Raw genomic sequence first — 21,276 nt, 5'->3', positions numbered from 1 at the left:
CTGCAGGCTGGGGTCTTGATCTTGAGGCATGGAAGCTGGGGTATTGGGTCTTGAGTCTGGAGCTTGGAGGCTGCTAACTCAGAGGCTGGAACTCAGAGACAGACTGGGAACTGTACATTAACATAGAGCCAGGACTTATCCTTCAAAAAGCCAGGACTCATCTTTAACTCGACACTAACACAAGACTGGACAGTACATAGACATAGAGCCAGGACTCATCCATAGACAAGCCGACACTCAACTTTATCTCCACACCAAGGTGGGACAGGTCCACCTGTTGGGTAACAGCAGAACAGCCAGACTTACCCAACAGAGGCAAGGACAAGACAAGACAGGTCCCCCTGCAGGGCAACAGAAAAACAGCTTGACTACCCCACAGAGGCAAGGCAGATGCTCCCACAGGGCAACAGCAAAACAGCTTGGCTTACCCCACAGAGGCAAGGACAAGAAGAGACAAACAGCAAAGAACAACAGACAGTTCTATCTCTGCTTTGGGGTAGCTATGAGTCTCAGTTCAGCCAGCAACCTCAGCTGGCTACAGAAACAGCCGGATCCCTGCCTAGCTCGGAGTGGCCGGCAGCCACTCAGCTGACCTGGAAAACAGCCAAATCCATACCACAAAGACTAATCTAATGGGTGGCAACAAGGCTTCATGAAGTGGTGGTCCTCCAACCAGGCCTAGAGATCACAAATGGTTTCACTAGCCTCCCATCAGCAAGTTACTCCAAGAGAGACTGACAAGACAAACCAGCAGCCCACACTCACCCCCAAAACTACTTATATTCCAAGCCTCAAGATGGGAATCAGGTGCCTATGATTAAATCAAACAAGGGACAGCTGGAAGACCCCGAGTCCTGAGTCCTTGGACCAGACTGTGAACCGGAATGCAGACTTCATGGACTGGACCATGACAAACATATTCTGTAAATAACAGTAATTACAAGGGATTCCCAAAATGCATGCTAACTTCATGCTTTTTCATCCATGCTTTAGCTCCTGGTTTCACTTTTTCCTCAATATGATCCCCATTTCCCACCTCAACAATCTGGTAATTTCCCACATGATTTTAGTCACATTCTTTTGTTGATTATAAAGTAATATCCACCATTCCATCTTGATAGGAATTTTGCAAGCTGGTCACCATTTCAAAGTATGCACCTCTTTACAATAGCATATCACACAGTTTTATAGATCCAATGAAATCAAAAGGATGGCACATGCTGGAAGTCCATAGGAGTAGAATTATGCCATTCAGCCCTTCAAGGCTTCTCCATCAATCGATCATAGCTATTTTTTTCCTCCTTAACCTCCTTCTGCTGCCTCTCCCCATAACTTTGGATATCATTACTAATCAAGAACCTATCAAACCCTGATTTAAATATTCCCAATGACTAGGCTTCCACAGCCACCTGTGGCAATGAATTACACAGATTCACCCTCTCTGGCTAAAGAAATTTCTGTTCACCTCTGTTCTAAAGGGACATCCTTCTATTCAGATGCTGTGTCCTCTGGTCCTAGACTCTGTCACTATTGGAAACATCCTCTCTACATCTACTCTACCTGGGCCTATCAATATTCAGTACATTTCAATGGGTTTCCCCACTTCATTCTCCTAAACTCCAGAGAGTACAGCCTCAGAGCCATCAAATGTTCCTCATACATTACCACTTTCATTTACAGGATCATTCTTGTAAACTTCCTCTGTACCCTCTCCAATGCCAACACATCCTTCCTAAATATGGTGTCCATACTGCTCAAAATACTCCAGATGTGGTCCAAGGCCTTATAAAACCTCAGCACTATATCCTTGATTTTATAATATATTTCTCTTGAAAAGAATGCTAACATTGCATTTGACCTCCTTCATAATCACTCAATGTGGAAGTTAACCTTTAGGAAATCCTGTACTAGGACTCCCAAGTCCCTTTGCACTTGCAGTTTCTGAATTTCTCCCTGCATGGAAAATAGTCTACACCTTTGTTCCTTCTACCAAAGTGCATGGCCGTACAATTTCCTACACAGTATTGCATCTGTCACTCCTTTGGCCATTCTCCTAATCTGTCCAAGACCTTGTGCAGACTACTTGCCTCTCTACCTATCTTTGTATCGTCCACAAAGCCATCTATTTGATCATCCAGGTCATTAACATATAATGCGAATAGTAGTAGACCTAAAATTGACCCTGTGGAACACAATTAGTCACCAGCAGACAGCCAGAAAAGGCTCCCTTTATTCCTACTGTTCATCTTCTGCCAGTAAGGTAAGCTTCTTTCATGCTAGTGTTGTCCTGAAATACCATGTACCCTTATCTTATTAAGCAGCCTCATGCTCACAAAAATAATTCGGGATTGAATGGCTTATCATATGAAAAGCATTTGATTGCTCAGGGCATGTATTCACTGGAATTCAGAAAAATAAGGGGTGACTTAATTGAAACCTATTGAATAATGAAAGGCCTTGACAGAGCGGATGTGGAGAGGATGTTTCCTATGGTGGAAGAGTCTAAGACCAGAGGACCCAGTCTTAGAATAGAGGGGCATCCTTCTAAATCTGAGATGAGGAGGAATTTCTTTAGCCAGAGAATGGTGAATCTGTGGAATTCTTTGCCATGGATTGCTGTGGAGGCCAAGTCTTTATGTATATTTAAAGTAGAGGTTAACAGATTCTTGATTGGTCAGGGCATGAAGGGATATGGGGGGAAGGCAGGAGATTGGGGCTGAGAGGAAAATTGGATCTGCCATGATGAAATGGCAGAGCAGAGTTGATGGGCCAAATGGTCTAATTCTGCTCCTATACCTTATGGTCTTATGTGCAATACATTGTCAAAGGCCTTCTGAAAATCCAAGTAAACAACATCCACTAACTCTCCTTTGTCTATCTTGCCTCTTTTTTCCCTAAAGAATTCCAACAGATTTGTCTGGAAAGATTTCCCCTTAAGGAAACCACGCTGACTTTGGTCTATTTTATAATGTGTCTCCAGGTACCCAGAAAGCTTGCCATTAATAATGAACTCTAACATCTTGTCAACCACTGAAGTTGAGCTAAAGGGACTATCACTTGCTGCCTTTTGTCTTCCTCCCTCCTTAAAGAATGGAGTGACATTTGCAATTTTCCAGTCCACTAGAATCATTCCAGAATCTAGTGGTTCTTGAAAGATCACTGCTAATACCTCCACAAACTCTTCAGCCACCTCTTTCAGAACCCTGGGATGTAGTCCAGGTATTTCCTCAAAGCCACCAAGAGTGTTAATTCTGGGTTCCACCCATCACTTACCAACCTCTATCCTACTGCCCTTGCACTGCTATGTACCAGCCATTACACCTTTGAGTACTGACGCTGAACCTTGACCCAAAATATCAATGTACCCCTTTTGCTGCTTGACCAAAGAGTTTTTCTAGCATACTGTATCTTGTTTCAGACTCCAGCATCTGCCATCTCTTTCGTCCTCAGCTGACTGATCTGCTGCTTTTCTGCCTGTTCCTTCATGGAAGATGCCTGCAGGGATATTTTTTTCTCCCTGCTCGGACTAGTGCCACAGATCACAGTGGGCACTGGGGAAAGAGGGAAAATAAATTTGTACAAATGACCGGAAATAATTGTTTAGGATGAGTCTAAAGTGATGCCTTTTCAGTATAACTAAAGGTTACTCCAGTTTGTATTTATAACCCAACAAAGAGAGTTAAATAACTCTAATTAAAATATGTAAAATAAATCTCAAGGTTCTGTATAATCTTAACTTATTTGACTGGATTTTAATAATGCATTTCAGATCATTAAAAAGATGAACATGGAAGAGACAGGCCAAAAGATCAGATCTCATTTCTGCCAATCAAGCACATTCACTTGTCTATTACCATATCTGTCTTTTCATGCCTTTGTGGAATTTATAATTATTGCAGGGGTTTTACAACAGGCAAAGGGTAGTGACTAAAAAATAACCTGAGGGTTGAGAAGTTACGATTCAGTTGCGATGATGGGAATTGGGAGCTATTCTGTACTATTTTCTGCTTTTTTTTCTCTGTTTCTATAGAAATTGTTGCTTACTTGGACCACACCAAAGTCCTTTCTTTCCTTTTTCCTTTCTTTTTAAATCTTTTGCTGAACACTGTCTGTCTGAAAGGAGGACAAGCATGTAAATTATGCCAGACATTTTGTGAACTCACATTTTCAGTACTGGAGGTACACACATCACTGATTGACTAAAAAGGAACGAAGGGGGGAAGAAAGAAGAAGGAAACCTAGCAAGGTCAGTAATCTTTCTGAAGGGAGCCAGATTGCTTCAAAGCCGACTGGTGTAGATTTGCTGGCTGCAATTTTTGTTTTTTGTCTGTTAGCTGGGCCAGACGTGGTGGGCAGGGAATGCTCACACACCAGTGAGTAGCTGAGAAATATTGATGAGAACAAAGTGCCTCTAACAGCAGTCATCGTGAAAACAAAATCAAAGAAAATGTTTTGATCATGATTTGTTCTAAAAAGTTCCTTATTTACTACAGAAAAGACCTAGTATCTGCTAATCCCATTACCTCTTATGTAGCATTGAGATTTCTGTGACCAATGGCAAACTAGCCAGTTTATATGTGTGTAAAATTTAGCTGGAATAATTACTAAAGTAATGGCCTCTTGAAGATATCACTGTTAAAAAGAAAGATGTTTTAATGGTTCACTTGATGCTTTCATTTGCAGTAGTCCTTTCAATATAATTGTTTACATAACATGTTTATAAAGCAATTGTAAATGTTCATGTCAGATGTCAAAAATGCACTAATTACAAAGTCTGTGCTAAATGTATAGAGGTACAGCCATTGATGTTAATCCATTCTTTCTAATGGTCTATGCTTTGAAATTAGAGAGGTCCTCAGCCTCTGCAACTTTTAAAAAACCTCTTATGAACATAATTGTTTTTCATTTTGGTTTCATAATTCCTTTTCAAAATTATAGTTGCTTTATTATCATTACAGTAGCAGAACCACTCCCAGGTTGTCTTCTAATTATTTCTTGTTAATACAAAATTAACCATTTTAGAAAGATTTCACTATAATTCACTAGAATAACACGTATATCAGCATATACTTCCACCTAGACAATAACATTAACAATATGATATTTTAGTGCTAATTAATGCTTCTAAATTGTGTGAACATTGTCAATATCCATCTTTTATCATTTGCTGCGGTTTTGAAAAAGACTGTTAATTTTCCTTCTTGTTAAACTCTTTCCCACCTCTTGTATCTTTACATATTAAAGTGCACTATTCATTTGAACTGACAGCTCAAAGCCCTTTAGAGTAAGAAAGTACACGAAGAAACAGTTTAACTCATCATAAAAACATCATAACACAATCATTTATGAGCTACCCCATGATGTTATGCCAAACATTCAAAACTTCTGCCAAAGCTAGCACTGTTAAGATTATTTTAATTCAAACGAAATACTTCTTCATTGCATAATTATTTGTACTACTTCCTTAATAGCCTAGAGGATGTTTTTGCAGGCCAAACTATCATAAAATGTGAACTAAATAAATGAGATTTTTTAATGACTTCCTTAGGTGCTGTTTGACTGCTTTCCAGTAGCTCCACAGGACCTCTTTCTACAGTGCTGGACCTTTGCCAGTATGACAATCAACAACTGAGGCTACTCTTCTGTTGGAGATTATTTCTAGAGTTTTTTTTTATTAGGCAACGGGGTTATTTCTAAACTGAAACAGGATGTCCTGCTGATGTCTCAGGCTGTGAAAGGCTCCATTTTTTTCAGCTGTGCAGGCTCTGTAAAATGGCTTAGCTTAATCCCGGGTACGAGTACATTGCAGTTGCAGATTTCTTTTATAACAGGGATGAATGCAGGCTGGCATTATGGATAAGCTTTTGTGCCATGGCTCAAGCCACTTACAGCAATAACTCTACGCACTTTCAACAAGAACATGCATCACTGGCTCGCAGTTGTGACTGATAGTCCAAGAAATATTATCTCAGTCGATCAATTTTTCTTTTGTCTATCATCAAAGCTCTAACATAATTTTTATGCAAGATTTCTGAGTGAGTGCCCAAAGTTAAGATTCCATTAGTCTTCTCCAGAACTGGTGGTAATTAATGCAAGAGAAAGGAGTAAATAAACAGTTTCTCCAGTCGGTATATTACTATTTTTCTCAGATATCATTATTTTCATCACTTTAAGTTCCAAAAGTGCCTCAGTCATTTTCAGCTGTAAAGACAGGATTCATGTAGTCCGTATACTTCTCCATGACTGCTGCCAAACATCATCTGCCTTGTGACTCGCTGTTGAGAGACGTACTCATAGCAGAAAATGCCTGACGAGCATTTTTTTTTGTCCACACTGCTTGGGGTTAGTAGCCTATCCAAGAATCAATAGAAGTCTTTCCAGTTAGCAAACAATGGGTGGTTGTGAGTGACAAGAATCCCACAGGAGCAGGTCTGTCAGTGTCTGCTTTTGAAGTCAATACTGTAATGTGCTGACCCATAGAGAATCACATCATAATTGCAGGTCAAACTCATTGCAGTTGCTTCAGCTGTTTTGGCATATTCACTGAACCAAGAATAGGTGCACTGGCACTAGAAGTCTGGTAGATTGGACTTAGCACAGTTGGGTTAATATGTGTGCACAACAGGAGCAACTCTATACAAATTATATGAATACTAGTGAATGAATTGTTCTTTGTGAATTTCTCCCCATCCCTCCTTCTCCAAAGTGAATTTTGTTGTACTTTATTCTGATTATGTAGGTTGCAATCAAATATCAGAGGTATTATTTTAAATTTCAAATGTCAAAATTCTAATTTTCTGCAAATATCACTTGTTTTGTTTGATTTTCCTCACAGTTGCAATATTGTCATCTGAGACAATCAAATCAGCTAAACCAAGTTTCAAAGTTGCATATCAACACCCAATGAAAGTGTGTGCAACAGCTTTCATAAACACAAGGCAGAAAATGGTACTAGGAATGAAGCAACTAGGAGGAGGTGTACAACAAAAACAGACTGATGTCTGATTAGTCATCAGTCTCTGGGAGCCCAGCACAGCAAAACATCCCAACTCGCCCACGTAGTAATAAACTTCACACAAGGACATTCAAAGGAACTCTCTAAGAAGTCCATGCAAAGGAAAGATGTACGCGCAAGACTTAATACCGAGACTTCATTTATTAATACAAAATTCTTCTAGCTCCAATAAATATGCAAATTACTCATAAATCATTCCGGAATTTCGGAACCTGGAAATATCAGGTTAAAAGAGCAATTACACCCAAACAAATGGAGTCACCAGCTGACTACAAATTACTTTCTTCCCGTTTAACTGCACTTCCTCTGAAAAAGATGTTTTGTGTAATTCAGATCTGTATTGGGATTGTAACAAGAACTCAGCTGGTACAGGTGAAACACAGTCTCTGAAAGCCCAGTGTCACAGGTGCTCTTTGATTTATTATTTTCTGTGTGGCAAGCAGTGCCACATATATTGTTGTTTTAAATAACATATATCAATGAGACTAAAACATGACACCCTGAATTAGCAGATCGGATCATGTGTGACAGTAGCAGTTTGATTCAAGCCATATAATCTGCTGACGAGCTTACCAGCTAGTCACCCAGCTGGGCTGAATTGGTAGCACGTCTGCTAATGATTACAAGAGTTTGCGAGTATTAGGCTCATTGCAGAACTGGAAAGTATCAAGCAAGCATGTTTTAGTGTGCTGCCAATGGAGTATTGAATTGTAGGAGATGTTTGTCCTTTGGAGAAAATATCAGAGATGAATGTAGAGCCTCAGTCATAATTTGACAAAGGCAATTGGCTGGCCAATATTCATTTTGTGATGTTCACCACCACAGCCATGTAGGAAAAGTATTTCATTGATTTTGAAATGCTTTGGGACATTCTGAGCAAATGAAAGATATTGTGTGAATGTATGACTGCCTCCAAAGTGTTAGTAGATTCAATGGGCTGTATATTCTCTTCTTATGGATCTCTTCTGTATTTTCCTAGAACATGGAAAAAGGCTGTCCAGCTCTAGCCCATCAAATCTTAACAGCTCTCAGAGCAATTCCATCAGTCCCATTCTTGCATTAATTCTCCTGAGATCTATTCTCGCTCCTCTCCCATCAAGACCCCATGCTTCTCCTACACTAGGGGTAAATTATGGTGATCAACTAACCTAGTAACCAGCACATCTTTGGAAGTGAGAAGGAAGCCTGAACTCCCAAGGGAAGCAGTCGCAGAACTATGATGTCACATGGTGCTCAGTGAATCAAAAATAGCATCTCAAATTCAAGTCTGTTTATTGTCATCATATAAGTACCCGGCAATTTAGTTTGTTGTAGTGACAGTACGGCACTTTATAAACATAAATGACCTAAACTTCAATTATACATTACTTACAAGTCAAATGATGAGCTCCTTGTGAGGCAACGGCCATCTTCCGTGGAAGAGATTAAAGCCTCACCACGTATCTACGAATCGTACGCTATGCACCTAGTTAGAAGAGACATGATGAACTTGGGCGCTGCACCGTGTGCCTGGACCTGCCCAAGGCCTCAACCTAAGGAAGGGCTGAGCTCAAAGAAGCAGCTGCGGCTGGAGGCCGACATGGCCTCGGGTTCGAGTTCGGCGGGCGGGGCGAAGGCGGCCAGCGAGAACAAACTGGAGGAGAGACTGTACTCGGTGCTGTTGCAAGATCGAAGAAGATGGAGGTGCATAGCTGCCAACCCTGGACTCGGGACGGCACCCACTGACTGACTGACTGACAAGTCAAATTAAACAAAAACAATAATGGCATGAGTGCATGTTGAGGGGAATTGACTGAGGCAGAATGAGGGTTTCTCAGGTTGGCTCAAACATTGGGGAAGAAGCTGCTGTTGGATCTTGAGGTGAAGGTGATCAGGCTTCTTGCTCAATTGCAGCAATGAGAAGGGAACATGGTCCGGATGGCAGGGAGCTTTAATGATAGAAGATGTTTCCCTGAGACATCACTTCTTGTTGACATCTTCAGTGGTGGTGAGAGCTGTACTCACGATGGAACTGGCTAAGTCCACCGTTTTCTGTGGCCTCTTGTGTTTCTGTACTTTGGAGTTTCCACACTAGGCCTACACTGTGGCTAAAGCTCCAAAAATGACCCTCCGCCTTTGGGGAGTAAAGGGCAGAGTAACATTTAGACAGTGAGTGACTGAAAAGTCGGAGTATTTAAAGGAATCTGGGTATCCTTCTCCACAAATCACATAAAGTTGACATGCAGGTGCTGTATGTAATTAAAATGGAAAACAATATTATTATCCTTATTGCAGCAGGATTTGAGTACAACAATAAAATATCTCGCGAAAATTATGTGGTCTCTGTTTGTTCATACTGGAATGCTGAGTACAGATCTGATTTCCCTTGCTAAGAGTGAATATTATTGTGATAGAGACATGCAGAGATGGTTCATCACAATGGTTCCTGGTATTGGAGCATTTTCCTGTGAGGTGATAGATTTTGTTTACAGAGTCTAAAGCCCAGAAGAATAAGAGGTGATCTCATTGAAACATATACAGTTCCTGTGGGGATTCACTGGGAGGATCCAGAGATAATGCATGGTAGTGTAATGGTTAGCACGATGCTTTATAGTACCTGTGACCTGGGTTCATTTCACACCACTGCCTGTAAGGAGTTTGTACCTTCTCCCCATGATATGTGGATTTCTACTGGGTGCTCCAGTTTCATCTCACAGTCCTAAGATGTACCAGTTAGTAGGTTATTAGTTCATTGTAAATTGTCCCGTGATTAGGCTAGAATTAAATTGGGGGTTTGCTGCGTGGCGCGGCTCAAAGGGCCTATTCTACGCTGTATATCATTCAATAAATCAATAAATAAATAACATTTCCTTGGTTGGTTTATGCAGAAACAAGTGTCACAGTCTTAAAATAAGAAAATGGTGGGGTGTGCACCAGAGGGTGAATTTTTTTCTCTTTCAATATTTTTTATTAATTTATATATATATAAGAATACAGAGTACAGGAAAAAGATATATATATCAATACATTAAGCTAAATCGCATAGAAAGACTCCTTACCTTGTATTTGTACAAGTCAATTAGTTCGTAACATTGAAAAATAATAATTTTATTGTATAAAAAAAATCTAACCCACTACCAAGACAGAAGCTGATTAGTAGAAAAAAAAGAAAAAAGATTGTTAGTCATCATCTGTGCTTTAACAGCAAATCAAAGGTTTTTAAAATAATTTAGAAAAGGTCCCCACAATATTTGAGGGTCTTGATTAGATTCAAAGATTGAACATCAAATCTTCTCTAAATTTAAACATGACATCACATCACGTAACCATTGGGCGTGAATAGGAGAGGCCACATCTTTCCATTTAAGCAAAAGCGTCCTTCTGGCTAAAAGAGACATAAAAGCCAAAATGTGCAAATCAGATGGCTCCAAAATAATATCCTTTCCTCCAACAATACCAAATAAAGCAGTCAAAGGATTAGGCTTGAAATTTACTTTAAAAAGTATCGAAAACGTTTGAAATACTTCTTGCCAATATTTTCCTAGACTCGGACATGTCCAAAACATATGAATGAGTGAAGCTTCTCCATTATTACATTTATCACAGTATGAGGATACATCTAAATAAAAATGAGACAACTTATCCTTAGTCATATGGGCCCTATGGACCACTTCAAATTGTAGGAGAGAGTGGCGGGCACATAACGATGAAGTATTAACCAATTTAAAGAAGACAGGAGTGGGAGGGATGGAGCCAAGAGCTGGATAGGTGATTGGCAAAAGGGATATGAGAGGATCATGGTACAAGAGGTCCGAGAAGAAGGAAAAGGGGGAGAGGGGGGAAAACCAGAGGATGGGCAAGGGGTATAGTCAGAGGGACAGAGGGAGAAAAAGGAAAGAGAGAGAAAGAGTGTGTGTGTATATAAGTAAATAACGGATGGGGTACGAGGGGGAGGTGGGGCATTAGCGGAAGTTTGAGAAGTCAATGTTCATGCCATCAGATTGGAGGCTACCAGACGGAATATAAGGTGTTGTTCCTCCAACCTGAGTGTGGCTTCTTCTATACAGTAGAGGAGGCCGTGGATAGACATATCAGAATGGGAATGGGATGTGGAATTAAAATGTGGGGCCACTGGGAGATCCTGCTTTCTCTGGCAGACAGAGCGTAGGTGTTCAGCAAAACGATCTCCCAGTCTGCGTCAGGTCTCGTCAATATATAGAAGGCCACATCGGGAGCACCGGACGCATGACATTGACTTCTCAAACTTCCGCTAATGCCCCACCTCCCCCTCGTACCCCATCCGTTATTTACTTATATACACACACACTCTTTCTCTCTCTTTCCTTTTTCTCCCTCTGTCCCTCTGACTATACCCCTTGTCCATCCTCTGGGTTTTTCCCCCCTCCCCCTTTTCCTTCTCCCTGGGCCTCCTGTCCCATGATCCTCTCATATCCCTTTTGCCAATCAACTGTCCAGCTCTTGACTCTATCCCTGCCCCTCCTGCCTTCTCCTATCATTTTGGATCTCCCCCTCCCCCTCCCACTTTCAAATCTCTTACTAATTCTTCCTTCAGTTAGTCCTGACGAAGGGTCTCGGCCCGAAACGTCGACTGTACCTCTTCCTAGAGATGCTGCCTGGCCTGCTGCGTTCACCAGCAACTTTGATGTGTGTTGCTTGAATTTCCAGCATCTGCAGAATTCCTCGTGTGTGCGTACCTAAATAAGTAAATTGGTTTCTTACAATTTTAAAAGGAAAGTTAGAATTTGTTGGTATCAAATTGTTCAAAGGGAAAAGTTCACTTTTATGTAGGTTTAATTTATAACCTGAAAACTGGATAAAACAGGAGAGTAAAGAAAGCACATGGGGTAATGAAGTCTCAACATTAGAAATATATAGCAGCAAATCATCAGCATTCAACGAGACTTTATGAATAGTGTCTCTCCTTAAAATACCGGTGATATCATTAGATTCTCGAAAAGCAATGGCTAAAGGTTCTAAGGCCAGATCAAAAAACAAAGGGCTCAACAGACAACCTTGTCTAGTGCCACATTGAAGTTTAAATGGTTTGGAGTTATGAAAATTAGTGATAACCCTTTCAGAAGGGGCTAAATAAAGTAATTTAATCCATTGAATGAAAACAGGTTCAAAATTAAATTTTTCTAAAGTTTTAAATAAATAATTCTATTCAACTCGGTCGAAAGCTTTCTCAGCATCTAGGGATACCACACATTCCAATACCGTGTTAGAAGGAGAATAAATAACATTTAATAACTGACGAATATTAAAGTGAGAATATCAATTTTTGATAAATCCGGTTCGGTTATCAGAAATGACAGATGGTAAAATATTTACAATCCTATGGGCCAAAATTTTAGATAAGATCTTAGCATCAACATCAAGTAAAGAAATTGGTCTATAAGAAGAGCATTCAGTTGGATCCTTATTCCTTTTAAGAATGAGCCAAATGGAAACCTCATCAAGAGATTGAGGGAGTCTGCCCAACTTAAATGTATCCAAAAAAACTGAACATAAATGAGGTATAAGCAGTGAGGAAAAGGACTTATGAATTTTTTTAATATATATTCATTGAGGAGCTGTGGGCTTTGCAGGCTGAGTTGGCATTTAATTGCCAGTCCCAAATTGCCCTTTTGATGAGCTAACTTATTGAGCTAGAGCTGTCCTTAAGATATGGCTCAATCCTGCTTCTAATGTCATCAGCTCTGGAATTCCCATCCTAAACATTTTCATTCCTTGTCCTCCCTCACCAACCTCTTCTCCTATATGAGGTTTCTTAAGTTCTTTTACCCTTTGGCAGAATTTGTGACCAGATTGCAATATTTCCATATGGGCCTTGTCAATGTGTTTTGTTTAATTACCCTTGTGAAGCACCTTGGGATATGGGAAAGCCACTGTGCAGAAAACAAACCCAATGCCTAATGTGTAGAACCAATAGCTTCTGATGGACAGCAGCTCCCAACACATCCAACAGGAGGTGCTGAGCGAGATCATAGGTTCTGGCAGTCTGTCAACACATGGAATAGTTACTGCTAAGCCTATCACTGCAGCTCCTCACCTTCGTCCCAGCCTCAGTACAGACCCAATTATTCTTACTTCCAAGCAACCATAGCAGAGATCTTGACCAAGCCTATGGCTGCTGGCCATCTCCACAAACCCCACGATGTCCCAGCACCAAGGCAACCTGGATTCATTTGCAATTAATTGCAACGGAAATCTGCAGTGAATCCATGAGCAAAGCAGTTATTGCAGCTCTGCGGCAATGCTTGTTCGTTTGCCTGTCCTGCCGAGGAGTCTTGGCCTGAGGCGTCGACTGTACTTTTTTCATTAGGTGCTGCCTGGCCTGCTGAGTCCCTCCAGCATTTTGTGTGTTTTGCTCGGATTTCCAGCATCTGCAGATTTTCTCTTGTTCCTGTTCATTTGGTGTGTTCCACAATCATGAGAGCACCATGTTTTTTGATGTACTGTATATACTGCATATCCAAACTAAACTGAAGTAAAGGCAACAATTTCTGAGACAAAACATGTACGGTGGTCTATCTAGTAACGATCTATACCGATTACTCCAATCCAGTTCCTTTGGGTTAGAATTGACCATTTTATATTATAGTATGATTTTGCTGAAAGAACACATTCTTCAATCCGTAACCAGCAATTTGTAAATACACCTATAAGTACCATTTTCTTTACAAAATGCACATAATTTCTGTGAGATTATCAGTAGTTCAGTTTACTTACAGCGATTAAAAGTAAAAAAGTTTCAATATTGTATTTGGAGGATTTCAAAATCTTCTGCTTTACACACAACAAAGGTGATAACTAGTCTCACCTCAGCTATAAATACACTGTCCTGCCAATAAATTCTGCAGGAGTTTTGCTTCACAATTGTAACAGCAAGACACATTAAGAGAGAATAAGAATTCTTGTATCTCATTGGTCTCTTGAAAAGAAGGCAGGAAAAAGAAAAAAAGAGATTAACTTAAACTTAATTAATATATAAATCTAAGCAAAGGTTTAATGCAGTGCATGAATTCGTACAGTTTCAAATTTGGAAAGTTTGGACAGACAGACATGTTAAACTTGATTACAAATGCAGGCCACTTTCTGCACCCCATGACATTCACTGCCCATCTATCTGCTACTTCCAAGTCAGGAGGACAGCTGTTGCCTCTCTCCACTTACAACTGTTTGGAAAAACTTCAGTCTCTAGATGAAAGCCCACTGACTTTATGGATTGCTTCTTGGGAGCTCTACTTGACAATTTTCAATTCATTTTTAATAAATTATGTTTTAGTTGACAGAAAATTGTATGGAATGAATTGTATTTGCTGAGAATATTATACAGTGCTTTAGCCCAGCAAAAGAGTTCTGTTTACCTCATCTTTCTAAGGTGGGAGACAAGTGATTTCTTGGGTTCCTACAGCATCTCAAACGAAAAGTGTGCATTTTAGCATTTTATAACTTTAAAATTGTACTTTGCCAATGTTTCATTTTGCAGCATTTTGTCTGCAACCATTAGATTGGACACACAGCAAAAGACTTGTATTTTTACATGCATACTGAACAATGTTTATTTTTGAGGTGTAGGTTTGCATTTGTTGTCCATCGCCAATTCCTTTAAGAAAGGTGAGCAGCCATCTTGAATTCCAGTGAAGGTACACCACAGTACAGTGATGCTGAGTTCCAGGATTTAGACACAGCAGGAATAACAGAATGGGACTGATAGTGCGGGCGACCTCCTGTACCTAATAAAGTGGTCACCGAGCTTATGTTCGTGGTCTTCTGCTGCTATAGTCCAATCACTTTAAGGTTTAACGTGTTGTGCATTCCGAGACGCTCTTCTGCGCACCACTGCTTATTAATGCAAATATCTAATGAGCCAATCATGTGGCAGGAACTCAATGCACAAAAGCATGCAGACATGGTCAAGAGGTGTAACGCATGGTTATTTGAGATACTGTCACCTTTTCATCTGCTTGAACCAGTCTGGCCAATCTTCTCTGACCTCTCTCATTAACAAGGTGTTTTTGCCACTGAACTGCTGCTCACTGGATGTCATTTGTTTTTCGCACCATTCTGTGTAAAGTCTAGAGACTGTTATGTGTGAAAATCCCAGGAGGTCATCAGTTCTGAAGTACTCATACCACCCTGTCTGGCACCAGCAATCACTCCATGGTCAAAGTCACTTAGATGACATTTCTTCACCTTTCTTACGTTTGGTCTGAACATCAGCTGAACCTCTTGGGCATGTTTGAGCTCCTGCCACATGACTGGCTGACTAGATATCTACATTAACGAGCAGGTGCAAGGTCTACCTAGTATTTCCCAGTCAGAATCATCTGTGTGCAGCTGCAGGGTTTTAACCTGAAGCATCTACATTTCCTTCCCTCCCACCTGCTGAATTCTTCCTGCAGATTTTAGCATTTACAGTCTCTTGTGGCTCTCTCATGTGTGTTCTCTGTGGACTTCTAACATCCAACAAAACCTATTTGTAAAGTCTATAGATAAAGCATGAGTACAGTTCTAACTAAATTATGATATTGTGGAAACTGCAAATTCAGCAGTATTGGATACCTGTCAAAATATTTTGGCTTTGATCACCTGTTCCAAATGCCTGCTCATGACCTCTATCATGCGCTGTGTTCCAGGGACCCAGTCTGGAAGTGGGGGCGGGAGAGAGTGGTGGAGTAGGGGGAGAGAGAGAGAGAGAGAGATGTTCAAAGGTTCATTTATTATCAAAGCATGTATCCATATACAACTCTGAAATTTGTCTTCTCTAGGCAACCATGAAACAAAGAAGGAACATGAAAGTCATTCAGAGAGAAACAGCAAACCCACCCTCTCATACCAAAAAGAACAGCATCCCGATCATCAACACCCCCCTCCACACACACGCACGAAATGGAACAGGAATATTGACCCCCAAAAGCAACCCCTCCCCAGGAGGTATTGACCAAGAGAGAGCATTGTACACTGGCACCATCTTGACAGAATTCAAGATGGCAGAGAGAGAGGGAAAGAGAGGGAGAGAGAGAGTGAAAGAGAGAGAGAGTGAGAGAGAGAGTGAGAGAGAGAGAGAGAGTGGGGGGGGGGGTGGGGAGAGAGAGAGTGCTTGCATCACCAAGGATTGTGAAGTGAGTTGCTGAGGTAATGTACAGTGTCTGTGTGTGAGGGCTGTAGGGTGAACTGGACCAACGAGTGGTAACTCATTGGTAAGTTGTGGGGTTGAGAAGAGCAGCGTGGCTGGCGTGGTGAGTGTAGTCTATTGTTAGCTCCTCCAATGTGTTGCCAGACCTCCTGGATCTCACTGTCTCTCATCACTACCTGTTGGATATGATAGACTGCAGCTTTCATTCCGACAGAAGGTGAGAGAGACTGTGGGATCTGGGTGATAAGTCAGCAAATGGAGCAATTATTGTCAGTGCTCGGTGATGGTGAGCACTCACTGTGCTGATCAGGGTGCACAGTCCCGAGTCCACCCCTTCACTGCTGGGCAGTCACCCTGCTCATTTCAGTCTATTCAGACCAGCCTCGCAGATGTACATTATTCATTGGTAGCTCAGTGCAAAGGGCCTGTGGTGATGAGATACCATCTCCCTGTTGCAGGCCAGCTGGGTTCCCAATGCAGCCTTGCATAGACTGTGGAAGTCCCATTTAATGAACATATGGATGAGTGTTTAGACTCCAAGATCAAGAATGTGATAACAGTCAATGCTCTACTGACAGACACTGGTCATGCCTGTGAGTCCCCACAGAAGGAGCACGTGGTATCCATGGATACACTGGGGGTTTTCTGGATCATTGCACACCTCAGGGGTTCAAATGTGTTATAACTTGAAACTATCAAGTGTATGTATTATGAAGTACTGTAAATATTGTAATCCTATGATCCTGTAATCCTGTAATACTGTAATCCTGTGATCCTGTAATAGTGTAATCCTGTGATCCTGTAATCCTGTAATATTGTAATCCTGTGATCCTGTAATATTGTAATCTGGTGATACTGTAATCTTGTAATATTGTAGTCCTGTGATACTCTAATCCTGTGATCCTGTAATCCTGTGATCCTGTAATATTGTAATCCTGTGATACTGTAATCCTATGATCCTGTAATCCTGTGATATCGTAATCCTGTTGTAGTGTATGTGGCCTGGTTACACAACAATGCTATTAATAAAAACGCTGGAGACGGGACCTAAGGTTCATGGCTCTTTACTGGCAAAGTCCGAACTCGGCACACGCGTACAGATCAATATGTGCCTAATAGCACATGCAACGACGTGTTACTAACATATAAAGTAGTCCCTTATTATAATATAGGCTATACGGTACACTCCTCCCCTTTTATTTTAATAGTGTATCAACTGTTTTTTTTACTGTTTACCCTTAACATACAAATGCCTACCATTTGTTTACTTGGCAATTTAATAATATCAAATAATAACAAAGTAACGTAATAATATCAAATTATAACAAGCATTTTTTTTGCAACACACACAAAAAATGCTGGTGAGAGAGGGTTTCACTAAACTCCTGTCGAAGAGAAGATATAAACTTCTTCGGTGTAGGTATCACCGGAAGAGGCTTCGCAGTAGTGAATTTAAAAATGCAAACACAAGGAAATCTTTAGATGCTGGAAATTCAAGCAACACACACAAAAAATGTTGGTGAACGCAGCAGGCCAGGCAGCATCTCTAGGAAGAGGTACAGTCGACGTTTTGGGCTGAGACCCTTTGTCAGGACTAACTGAAAGAAGAGATAGTAAGAGATTTGAAAGGGGGAGGGGGAGATCCGAAATGACAGGAGAAGACCCATTTATAACTCAAGTCTCTTGGGGGGGGCGGTGGAGGCTTCTCTAGATTGTCCGGCACTGAAGCAAATAGGTCTTCACTCTATTGCCTGGAATAAATTGAACAATTCACAAATTGGCAGGTTCCAGCCATAAAGAGTAGTCACCTCCATCCTGCAAAGATGGCGAAATCGAAGTGAAATCCTTGAAAAGGTGAGTGTTATTGTTAAGGATATGTACAATCATCAAAACTTGAGATGGTATTGGAAAGTGTCTTCAAATAGTGTGTTCTTCAGTCTGTCAATAACTTTGTTTGTTTTAATACGGATTTCCATATGAAAGTCATGAAAAGTTGACCTCTGAACATAGGGAGTTAAGAAGATGTGCACCTCCAACTTGCTAAGAGCTCTAGGCAGCAGGTTGCCTCCATATAATGAAAACTCCTCTGTGCAGCTGTCCTAGATATATACACATCTTTGTGCTATCACTTGCCTCCCTTACCCATATCTCATTTGTTCCAACTGAGCTAATTACACAGCCTATCTTCGCATTCTCCTTAGATTCCAAATAGATAGCCTGAACTTTATGATACCATCTTTTATCATAATATAACTTTCCATCTTCTATTCATGCTTCATATCTTTGTGCTGGTGATTCAGCAGGAGTACTGGGAAGGTGCTCAGGAGAAGAAGGAGATGCTGGTCTTTTCGGAGATTTAAGCTTATTGAGAGTTTGCAGATCTTCCATTATCTGTTCATCTGTGAACAAGTAATGTAACTGCACAGGTGCAGGTTTTCCTCTTTTGTCTGTAATTGGAACAGGGTCATTCGGTCTCCTCCTTAGTTTCCTAGTCATTATTGGATTTACCTCCATAGAATCTCCTGTGAGTTCCATTGTTAGCCTTTCATTCTCAAACATCTTTTTCTTTTCTTCTAACTCAAGCTTTTTATCTTCAAATTCCTTCACTGCTGCTTTCTTCTCTTTAATATAATTGCTTTCCACTTGTTCTGCCTCCAGTTGCATAAAAAGCTCTGCATTTCGTATTCTTTCCTTGTATTGTTGACCTAGTTTCTTCATCCTTTTCTGATACTCCTGCAAAGTGCTTTCCTGTAACTGTTGTAGCTGTCTTTTGAGAGATGTCAATTTCTCCTGGTACATCTGCTCTCTTACTTCCAGGTAGTCTTCATCATCCTGTTTATTGGCAATATCTGTCTTACTTGCATCCTCTGTATCTTCATCTGAGTCGTGGCCACGGATGCTGCATTTGTCCTCATCATCGATGCTGTCTAGCTCCTCCTCGTCATTGTAATAGTCGACTATGGGTGAGAGGAGAGCTGTGGACATCTTCCCCGCTGAGCTGCCCTCTGTTGACATATCTAGTGCCTTGATGGTGTGCCAATCCAGCTGGATTTTCCTGAGCCATTCATGTCCCAGCAACAGCGGTCCTCCATTTTTCAGTACATAGAGGTTCAGCTGCTGTGTTTTGTCTCCGTAGGTCACTGTCACTTTAATTTTACCTTTGGGATGCACTTTCTGTCCTGTGTAAGTCTTTAGCAGTAGTTTAGTTCATTTCAGAGGTATGTGAGAAAACAGTCATTTGTAGTCATGTACAGAGATCACTGTTAAAGCCGAGCCTGTGTCCAACTCCATTTTCAGTCTCAATCCCGCCACTTGTGGAGTGATCCATATTACTCTTCAATCATCCGTCTCTTTCACACTGTGAAGTTGCCGACAAGACAATTCACTTTCATCGGAATCATTTTCATCAGAACTGCCTTCTTTCATTTTGTGTACCTTGTTGTATTTTCCTTTCTGGGGTTTCTTGTTTCTCTGTATTTTGCCCTTTTTCTGCTGTTTACTAGCTTTGCATACTCTGCCAATGTGACCTTGTTTGCCAGAGTTTCTGCATTCTTTGTCTTTAAACCAACAGTCATCTGGGTCATGTGACCTGTTCCCACAATGGTAACATTTCTTTCCTTCATTCCTGTTCAGTGATATTTTATTTGCAACATAGTCCAGAGATTTTTGTTGTATCTCGGAAGCACACCGTGCCACTGTTTCCATTGATATTGCAATGTTTAGCGCTTTCTCAAATGTAAGGTCTCTTGGTTTCACAGTGCATGCCACACACTAACCTGTCCCTCAATGCATCCGATAGACCAGCTCCAAATTGACAATGTTCTGATAATTTGCGTAATTCAGCACAATATTCAGAAATGCTTTCATTTTTGCTCTGATTCCAATTGTGAAATTTAAATCTTTCAGCAATGACCAGTGGTTTGAGGTTTAAATGCTGTTGGAGAGTGTCTACTTTATTTGTTTGAACGTTTTGCCAGCCCCTTTTCAGGGGTTAACAAGCTCCGTAGCAGGCCATATGTTTTTGCTCCCATAATACTAAGTAAGACGCTGGCTTTCTTTTTATCCTTAACACTGTTAGCCTCACAATATAACTCCACTCTTTCAATGTAAGTTGCCCAGTCTTCAATGCCACCATCAAATGCTGTAATGGTTCCAATCATCGCCATCTGTTATGTTAATTTAGCCCCTTTTTCCCCTTGTTTCCTTTTTGACTCACGTGTCCTTTTTGCTAGCACCCTATCTAGATGTGTGTGTATGTCACTCCTTTTTATCTCCCTTCTGGGGCAGGCAGACCCTCAGCCCCTGGGGGTCAGCACCGGCTGTGGTCCCACCTGGACATGCTGCCGCTTCGGCTGTGTCTCTTGGTCTCCAGACATTCCCGACCCCGGCTGTGCTCCTGCTTCCTTTCAGACTCGTGTCCTTGCTCTGCCTCCTTCTCCCGCTCCTTGGCTCGTTCCTTGTGCTCTTCCTTCAAGTGTCATTATCAACTAAAACACGGCGTTCCGATAAGATGTAGGTTCATTAGCTTCGTTGCCAATTTGTTGTGTATGTGGCCTGGTTACACAACAATGCTATTAATAAAAACACTGGAGACAGGAGCTAAGGTTCATGGTTCCTTACTGGCAGAGTCAGAACTCAACACACACGTACAGATCGATACGTACCTAATAGCGCATGCAACGACGTGTTACTAAAACATAAAGTAGTCCCTTATTTAATGTAGGCTATATGGTACACCTGTGATACTGTAATCTTGTGATCCTGTAATCCTGTAATATTGTAATCCTGTGATACTGTAATGACCCATTATCTCCTCCAAGTCTTTTCTCTGGATCTCCTGGATCCAAAAGGTCCCAGCACACACATTTGTTTGCTCAGATCTCTTCTCCTTGTGGCTTCAGTCATCAAGTTACATTGTGTTCATTTCTTCCCTTCCACTTTCCCCTCTGAACTGGATTGGACTCGATTCAAACTTGTTCTTAGTCTCCCATTCATTGACATTCCAGCAGATGTAAAAAGTTCTGTTGTGTTTCCAAAGCTTAGAACAAATGCTGCAATTCTTTTTTATATTCATTTTCGATTGACCCTCCATAACCTTCTGTACTTCTTTTTACTGTGT

General features: G+C 41.0%; 1 pseudogene; it reads right to left on the bottom strand.

The window, feature by feature from the left end:
- Positions 1-18,206: 18,206 nt before the first annotated feature.
- On the bottom strand, positions 18,207-19,142 carry LOC140211425 (sin3 histone deacetylase corepressor complex component SDS3 pseudogene; annotated as a pseudogene).
- Between the last annotated feature and the right edge of the window lie 2,134 nt (positions 19,143-21,276).

Source organism: Mobula birostris, chromosome 17, assembly GCF_030028105.1.
Source record: "Mobula birostris isolate sMobBir1 chromosome 17, sMobBir1.hap1, whole genome shotgun sequence".
Lineage (NCBI taxonomy): Eukaryota > Metazoa > Chordata > Chondrichthyes > Myliobatiformes > Myliobatidae > Mobula > Mobula birostris.
The sequence above is the reverse complement of the archived record's forward strand: the minus strand, read 5'-3'. Positions and strand labels throughout refer to the sequence as shown.